This window comes from Triticum dicoccoides, chromosome 2B, assembly GCF_002162155.2.
Source record: "Triticum dicoccoides isolate Atlit2015 ecotype Zavitan chromosome 2B, WEW_v2.0, whole genome shotgun sequence".
NCBI classification, from domain to species: Eukaryota; Viridiplantae; Streptophyta; class Magnoliopsida; order Poales; family Poaceae; genus Triticum; species Triticum dicoccoides.
The window spans coordinates 499,455,455-499,463,235 of NC_041383.1; positions in this window are offsets into that span (position 1 = coordinate 499,455,455).

Consider the following 7,781-nt stretch of genomic DNA (forward strand, 5'->3'; position numbering starts at 1 on the left):
TGAATTGCACTTTAACGGACGCAGATGGCACCGAATGTACAGGATGGCGTAACCCAGTCCGTGGTCTTCACCTCCTAGCGATCGACAGATTTCTATACGTACGAGGCAAATTAATAGGACTCGGTGGCGGACGGTGATCGTCCCAACGTGTTCAGTGACCAAACTTCCACCGCAGCACGTCAGGGGAGTTGAGTCGCCCCGCGGCCTACACTGAAGTTCACAAGCTCAGCGGCGAATGAATACTCCTGGACGTGGCACACGAACTAGAGCATAAGCCTCGAAACGAGTACCACACCATCTTCACCAATGGCGAGCAAAGCAGAGCAGATCAGCATAGCGTCATGCATGTACACACAAGGTCGTGCAGTTACTTTCCGATAATGCTCCATCTACGAACAACCTTTGTTGCTAACTATAATACGCTGACGAACAACCTATGCTCTTTCTCCCTCTATCAATGAAATGATACGCTGCTAAGTGTATTTCCCAAGAAAACCGAACAACCTACGTAAGGTAACGTAATCTTTCTAATTATAATCCTCTCCCCCCTCCCCAATTTCAAGTGGGGTGGGCCCCAACCACTAATCTTCATCCAATGAACTACCTCCACATCAACCTTTACGTAAAAACCTCACGTAAGTTACGTGGGTCTAGCATCGCCGGTTACTTTCGGGCGGTATCGGTCCAGCGGTGCAACTATTTCGTGATTCTGCCGGTCCATTGCTGATAGCTCTATCTCTGTACGTGCATCGTGATCGCCATCGTGGCCGAGGCGTGCGCGTCACGACCAAAATCCGGATGGCATGGTATGCAAAGACGGCATGCTTTGCGCTGGCGCAACATCCTTGGAAGCACACTGCATCTGCGCAAAGCCACCCCACCGTCAGTACCGCGTGCCCCACGGGCCGGATCCCATCGCCCGACACGGACCAGAAATGCTCCTTCAGTCATCTCTACTTTCAATGGAGCACTTGATAGCATGATACGGTTTATTTTCGTCCATTTTTCTTTGTCCCACCACCAACCATCCCTACCACATTTTTCTCTTCACTCTTTTATTACAAATCAACACTTTCCTAACATACAAAAGATCATGGATCTAACTTTCCTAATTTATCCAAATCAACATATCCTTCCATTAATGCAATTTGTTTTAGAAAACGAATAACAGATCTTTAGGCAACAAATAATCTTACTCCTAATGTCCCAGTTCGCTCTTTAGTTCGCTCATTTTCTGCCCCACCGATCGAAGGAACACCCCCGCCTCACGCCTCTGATTTTTCTCCCCAAATCGTTGGTATTTTTTTGGGTTTCTTAATTTCCCCTCTCGTCCATAGAAACCGGATCAACATATGTTGGATATATAGCGCTGCACCGTCTCCCCGTCACCTCCTTCCATCCGATGACGACGCCCAAACCTCCGCCTTCTTTGATGCCATGTCCGTCGCCCGTATCATCAACTTTCGCAGGGGCGCCACCCACACTAATTCCCACCGCCAGGAACACACACTAATGCACATCATCTCCGAGTCCCTCCCGAACATGCCCATCTCCACGGCCGCCTAAGGGCATCTCCAGCCGCGCCCCCAACAGGCCCTTCCCAGACGATTTTGCCGCGCCGGCAACAAAAAAAGGCCCCAGTCGCGTTCCCAGAAGCCCGTTTTTCGCCGGCTCGGGTCAAAATTAGTGCCGGCGGACCCAGGCCGAACCCGGCGCCCTGGGGGCGTTTGGGGAGCCGGCGCAAGCGAAAAAGGCGCGTGGGCCCGCCCTGGAAGCGACCCGAGGGTCTTTTCCCGCCGTTTCTTGACGCTTTTCCCTCGCATTTCTCCCGCTCGCGCCTTCCTCCCGCCATTCTATCCCTTTCTCCCGCTCGCTCGCCTTCCTCCCGCCAAACACCCTCCCGCTTGCCGCGAAGAAGCACGCCATGTCGCCGAAGAAGTACGCCATGCCGCGCGCGGCGGCAACCGCGACTGGCGCCGTGGCCCAGCCGAAGCCGAGGAAGCCGAGGGCGCCGCCATCGAAGCCACCAGGCATGTCGAACGCCGAGTGGAGGGTGGAAGTTCAGCGGCGCGAAGCGGTCACCGCCGACAGGCGGAACAGGGCCATAGCCAAGAAGGCCCGCGACACCGCGGCACGCGCGGCGGCGTCTTCCTCATCGGTCGACCAGGCGGGGATGAACCCACCCGTCGTCAGCCACGCCCAGTACGCCCCCTAGGGACAGCAAGGCGCCGGATCTCCATGGGGTTCATCGTCGCCCGGCTGCTACGCCGACGGCGACGCGCACGGCGGGTTCAACCCAAACGTGACCTTCCCTCATGGTCACCCCGCTACGCGCATGCCCTCGCCCGCTTTCGTCGGCGTGCAGTACCCTCCATACAACTACTCGCCGCCCGCCTCCTACGCGTCCACACCGACGCCCCATCTCTACCGACGCACCTCGGTGACACCAACGACACGGGAGCCGACATGGACGACATCATCGCGACAGGATCGACCGCGGCCGCCGAATCTCCCGGGTTCGCCACCCAGGACGAGGTGGTGGACCTCAACGGCGACATGGAGGCCGAGCTCGGCTACGTCTACGGCGACGACGCGCAGGAACCCGAGGAGGAGGAGGACGAGGAGGAGGAGGAGTAGGAGGAACCGGCCCCTGTTCCGACGAAGGGGCGCCAGAAGAAGAAGAAGCGGGCAGCTAGGTCAGGCGAACCGCGCATCAAGTGGACGTCCAAGGAGGAGGAATGCCTCGCCGAAGCATGGAAAGTCGTCTGCCTCGACCCGACCACCGGCGCGAACCAGAGCTTGGACACGTACTGGGACCGCATCAAGGCCGAGTTCGACGAGCGGAAGCTCGTCGACCCCTACTTCAAAGACGTGTACATGCAGCGCGGCTCCAAGGCGATGGCGAACCATTGGGGGCGTATCCAGTTGGCGTGCAACAAATGGCATGGAATCGTCGAGGAGGTCGCGGCTCGCCCTGAGAGCGGCGCCAGCATTGAGGATCAGGTACGCACGCCGTTCGCCTGCATTTCTTCGTCCCCTACGCCCGCCGCCCGCCAACTGTTTGTCTCTCCGCGCAGCTGTTGCGTATGTTCGCCATGTATCGGGGCGACAACCAAGACGCCAACTTCAAGCACCTCCACGTCTACAAGCGCATTGAAAAGTGCGAGAAGTGGGTGGAAGTCCGGCGTGCCCTCGACAAGGCCAAGGAGACATACAAGCCAGACGCGACGACTCCGGGCGCGTCAGAGGGACGGCCGGACGGCCACAAGTTGGCAAAGAAGGGGAAAAGTGCCCACGCGGCAACCGCGCGAGTGCAGGAGTCCATCGAGCATTGCCTCGCCGACGCCCAGGCCCGGGCCATCCTACGCGAAGAGAAGACCGAGGTGCGGTGGTCGTCGCTTATGAAGAACAACGCCATCAAGCTCGACCTGCTCCGGACGAACGTCGCCGCGAAGAAGAGAAACACCGACATGGCTTTTCTGATGAGCGGGGCGGACATGCTCCAGAGCAACAACGAGAAGCTCAAGGCGTGGTACCTGGTGCAGCGCGGCCTCATCCTGAACGAGCTGCCGACGGCAACGCCGACGACGCCGATGACGCCCACGACCGCACGGACGCCAAGCCCGGACGGCGCCTCTACATCGCCGCCCAGCAGTGCCGAAGCCGCACCGACGCAGCCCTGCGACAAAGCAGGTCCGACACCGACGAGCCCGCGCACGCTGACTCCGCCAACGCCTGGAGCCGACCAAGCCGAGTGATTCGTTGCGCACGTCGCCCCTCTGTTTTTTGTAACGCCAGACTACGTCCGATCGCCGGATTTGCGGCGTCTTTTAAGAGCGGGAACGACCAAGTTTGAATTTCCCGCATCCTGGGACCGGCGCGTGAGGACGTGACTGGAAGCTAAGTCGCCCCCAGAGGCGAACTAGCGCCGGCACGCCCCCAGGCCGCTCTATTTAGGCGCCCTGGGGGCCGAACGGCTGGAGATGCCGTAAGTCACCACCGGCCAAGCTACTCACCCTGACAAGGCCTAGCACGCTTCCAACTGGTCCGGCCAGAGCAACCCGACAGATCAAGACAGCCTCATCCTTGTCGTCCTGCTGTCAGCACAGCAAGAGAAAGGGCGTCGTCACGGCAGAGCTTGGGTGTACAAGGTCGAAGACGGCGCCGCGGTGGAGCGGATGGGGCCCCACACATGCATCGCCCGCGTGCGGTCCCTCCTTCCTCCTTCTCGGTGCGTCTGTGGACACCACAACACACCGAGAGTATTAACCCCCTATTCCCCATACATCCAATCGCATCCGTACGACCATACCAGATCATCTACATGGAGATGGAGTGCGTACATGTACATCTCAGTAGCCTTGTATGTTAGCCCGAGCTACGCCGCTGACCACTACTCTCGCTCTACTCTCTGAGCTTGCTGTGCTCGAAGACGCTAGTGAAGCGTACACTCACTGGTGTAGCTCACACACTCGCTCTACTCTCTGAGCTTGCTGTGCTCGAAGACGCTAGTGAAGCGTACACTCACTGGTGTAGCTCACACACACACACACACGAGTATCTAGTAGTAGTACTTGTATTAGTTCTTGCCTTGGAATGGAATGCTTACAACCGGAGGGGTGGAGCTCCTTTTATAGCTAACTGAACCGACTATGCTACGCACTAGGTGACGTCAAGTGCATGAGTGACCTCATGGCTTACGTGCTACATTCCTTAGTTACCAAGGATACGGGAGCTCTAGTAATTTCTTTCCAGTTTTACTACTGCTGCCGACATGCAGCCATACACACATCTGAGACTAGCTACGTAAATGCTGCTGCTGCCGTTGTGTGGACCGGAAGACCGAGGTTGACTCAACATTCTCCCCCTCAACCTTGTCGAAGGAGCTTGGTGTCGATGATCCCGACCTTGTGGCGCAGCTCCTGGAACCGGACACGACCAAGTGACTTGGTCAGGATGTCCGCCTTCTGTTCACCAGTCCTAATGAACTCCACGATCACCGAGCCTTTCTCGACGCAGTCACGTATGAAGTGATAGCGGAGATCGATGTGTTTGTTGCGGTCGTGAAGCACTGGATTCTTGCAGAGGGAAATCGCCGACTTGTTATCGACGAAGATGAGCGCAGGGGCGGTGTCCTGATTCAGCATCTCGCCGATAAGGCGAGCAAGCCAAATGCCTTGACAGGCTGCTGTAGCTACCGCGATGTACTCCGCCTCGCACAAAGATACGGCGACAACCTTCTGCCTCACCGATTGCCAGCTGACGGGACTATTTCCGAGAAGGAATAGTATGCCCGAGGTGCTCTTCCGGGAGTCCATGTCACCAGCGTGGTCGGAGTCGCTGTACCCGACCAAGCTCTCCCCGTCACCACGGCGATACACGCATCCATGCGTTAGTGTACCTGCGATGTACCGAAGCAGGTGCTTGACAACAGCGAGGTGATCGCTTGCCGGGGCTTCCATGAACCTACTCAGGTACCCGACAACGAACGTGATGTCCGGCCGGGTGTGCACGAGGTACCTGAGGCTCCCGATGATGCTGCGGTACAGCGTAGCATCCACCGCCTTCTCGGAGCTATCCTTACTGAGCTTTAGTCGTGCCTCCATTGGAGCATGCACGGCATGACAATCCTTCATGCCTGCTCGCTCGAGCATCTTGGTGGCGTAGGCTGTCTGTGTGATCGTGATGCGACCACCCTCCTGGTTCACCTCCATCCCGAGGTAGTACCGGAGCAGCCCGAGGTCGCTCATACTGAAGAGACGATGCATCTCTCCCTTGAAGCGTTGAACCTCTTCGGGCTCTGCCCTGACGATGACCAGGTCGTTGACGTAGATGCCGACGATGAGCAGCGTGTTCGCGGTGCCACGCGAGTACACACCATGCTCAGAAGCGCTGCGTGAGAACCCAAGGGATGCAAGGCTTGCATCGAGCTTGGCGTTCCACGCCCTTGGGGCTTGCCGGAGACCATAGAGGGCCTTGTGTAGTCGATACACGCCCTGCTCGTGGCCCTTGGCAACGAACCCTGGTGGCTGGGTGACGTACACCTCCTCATTAAGGTCGCCGTTGAGAAACACCGACTTGACATCCATGTGGTGTACCTCCCACCCGCGGTGAGCGGCCACGGCAAGGATGACCCGCACCGACTCCAGCCTTGCCACCGGAGCGAAGACTTCCTCGAAGTCCACTCCCTCACACTGCACGTAGCCCTTTGCGACGAGGCGCGCCTTGTGCTGGACAATGGCACCGTGCTCGTCCTTCTTCACCTTGAACACCCACTTGAGCCCGATGGCTCGGTGCCCAGCAGGCAGTGTGGTGAATGTCCAAGTGGCATTGTCGTTGACCGACGCCAGCTCGTCCAGCATCGCATGGTGATAGCAATCCTCTTGCTCGGCCTCCGCGAATGTGGTCGGCTCCTCGCCGGCCATCAGATGCAAGACGTCGTCGTCATCAACGTCCTCTTCCTCGGGCTGTTGCGGTGTTGCCACAGCCTCGCCGAGGAGATCCCCCATGCGCCGAAACCTGTGGGGGGCGCCAACACTGTCGTCGGCGTCGAACAGCTCCGACCTTGCTGTTGGCGGGGTCGCGAACAGCCTCCCGGGAACCACCTTGCTTGATGTCGGGGTGTCTGGGGACACCATACCCGGGGACGGTGTTCTCGGGGTTGCGGTTCCCGGATCCACACCTCCCGGGTTTCCCGGCGTGGCAATTCCCGAGGTCTTGCTTCCCGGGGTTGTAGAGTACATCAGGTACTCCACAGTGAAGGAGCTGCTTGCCGGGGCCTCCCCCAATGCCTCCCAAGTCCATCGCGCGTCTTCGTCGAAGATGACGTCGCGAGAGACATGTACGCGCTTTGAGACGGGGTCGTACATCTTGTATGCCTTAGAGCCCGTCTCGTAGCCCATGAACACCATTGGGGTGCTCCTGTCGTCGAGCTTCTTCAGCTGTGGGCGCGTCGTCTTGACGTGCCCGACGCAGCCAAAGGTACGAATGAAGCGTACATCGGGCTTCCTCCCATACCACACCTTGTAAGGCGTCTTGCCGTCGACGCTCCTTGTGAAGGAGCGGTTGAGGATGAAGACGGCCGTGAGCACGGCCTCCCCCCAATACGTGCTCGGCAGCTATTTTGCCTTGAGCATGCAGCGTGCCATCCCAAGCACCGTTTGGTTCCTCCGCTCGACGACGCCATTCTGCTGCGGCGAGTAAGGGGCTGTGAGGTGACGTTGCACCCCTTTCTCGTCGCAATGCTTGTAGAACGTGGCCGACGTGAACTCGCCGCCATGGTCCGTGCGCAGCACGCGCTGCTTGTGGCCACACTCGACCTCTGCTGCCGCTTGCTGGTTGACGATGGCTCGCTCCGCCTCATCCTTGGAGGCGAGGAGCAGCACCCACATGAACCTGATGTAGTCGTCGACGAGCAGCAGGATGTAGCGACACCCTCCTGGCGTTGCCGGGGTGATTGGGCCGCAGAGGTCCCCGTGAACCAGCTCCAGGGGTTTCTGCGCCTGATAGCGTGCCTTCTCGGGAAAGGGCAGGCGCCGCTGCTTCCCGGCAAGACACGCATCACACAACTCGTCGGCGTGCTCGATGTGAGGTAGCCCATGAACGGGGTTGCCTCGCGCCATCTTCCGCAACCCGTCAAAGTGCTGGTGTCCTAGCCTGGCATGCCAACGCCACGCGTCGGAGACATGACCCATGGCAAGGCACACAGGATGCACGGGTTGAAAGAAGAATTTATAGAGGCGGTTTGGCGAGCGGGTTACCTCGATAAGCAGCCTCTTCTG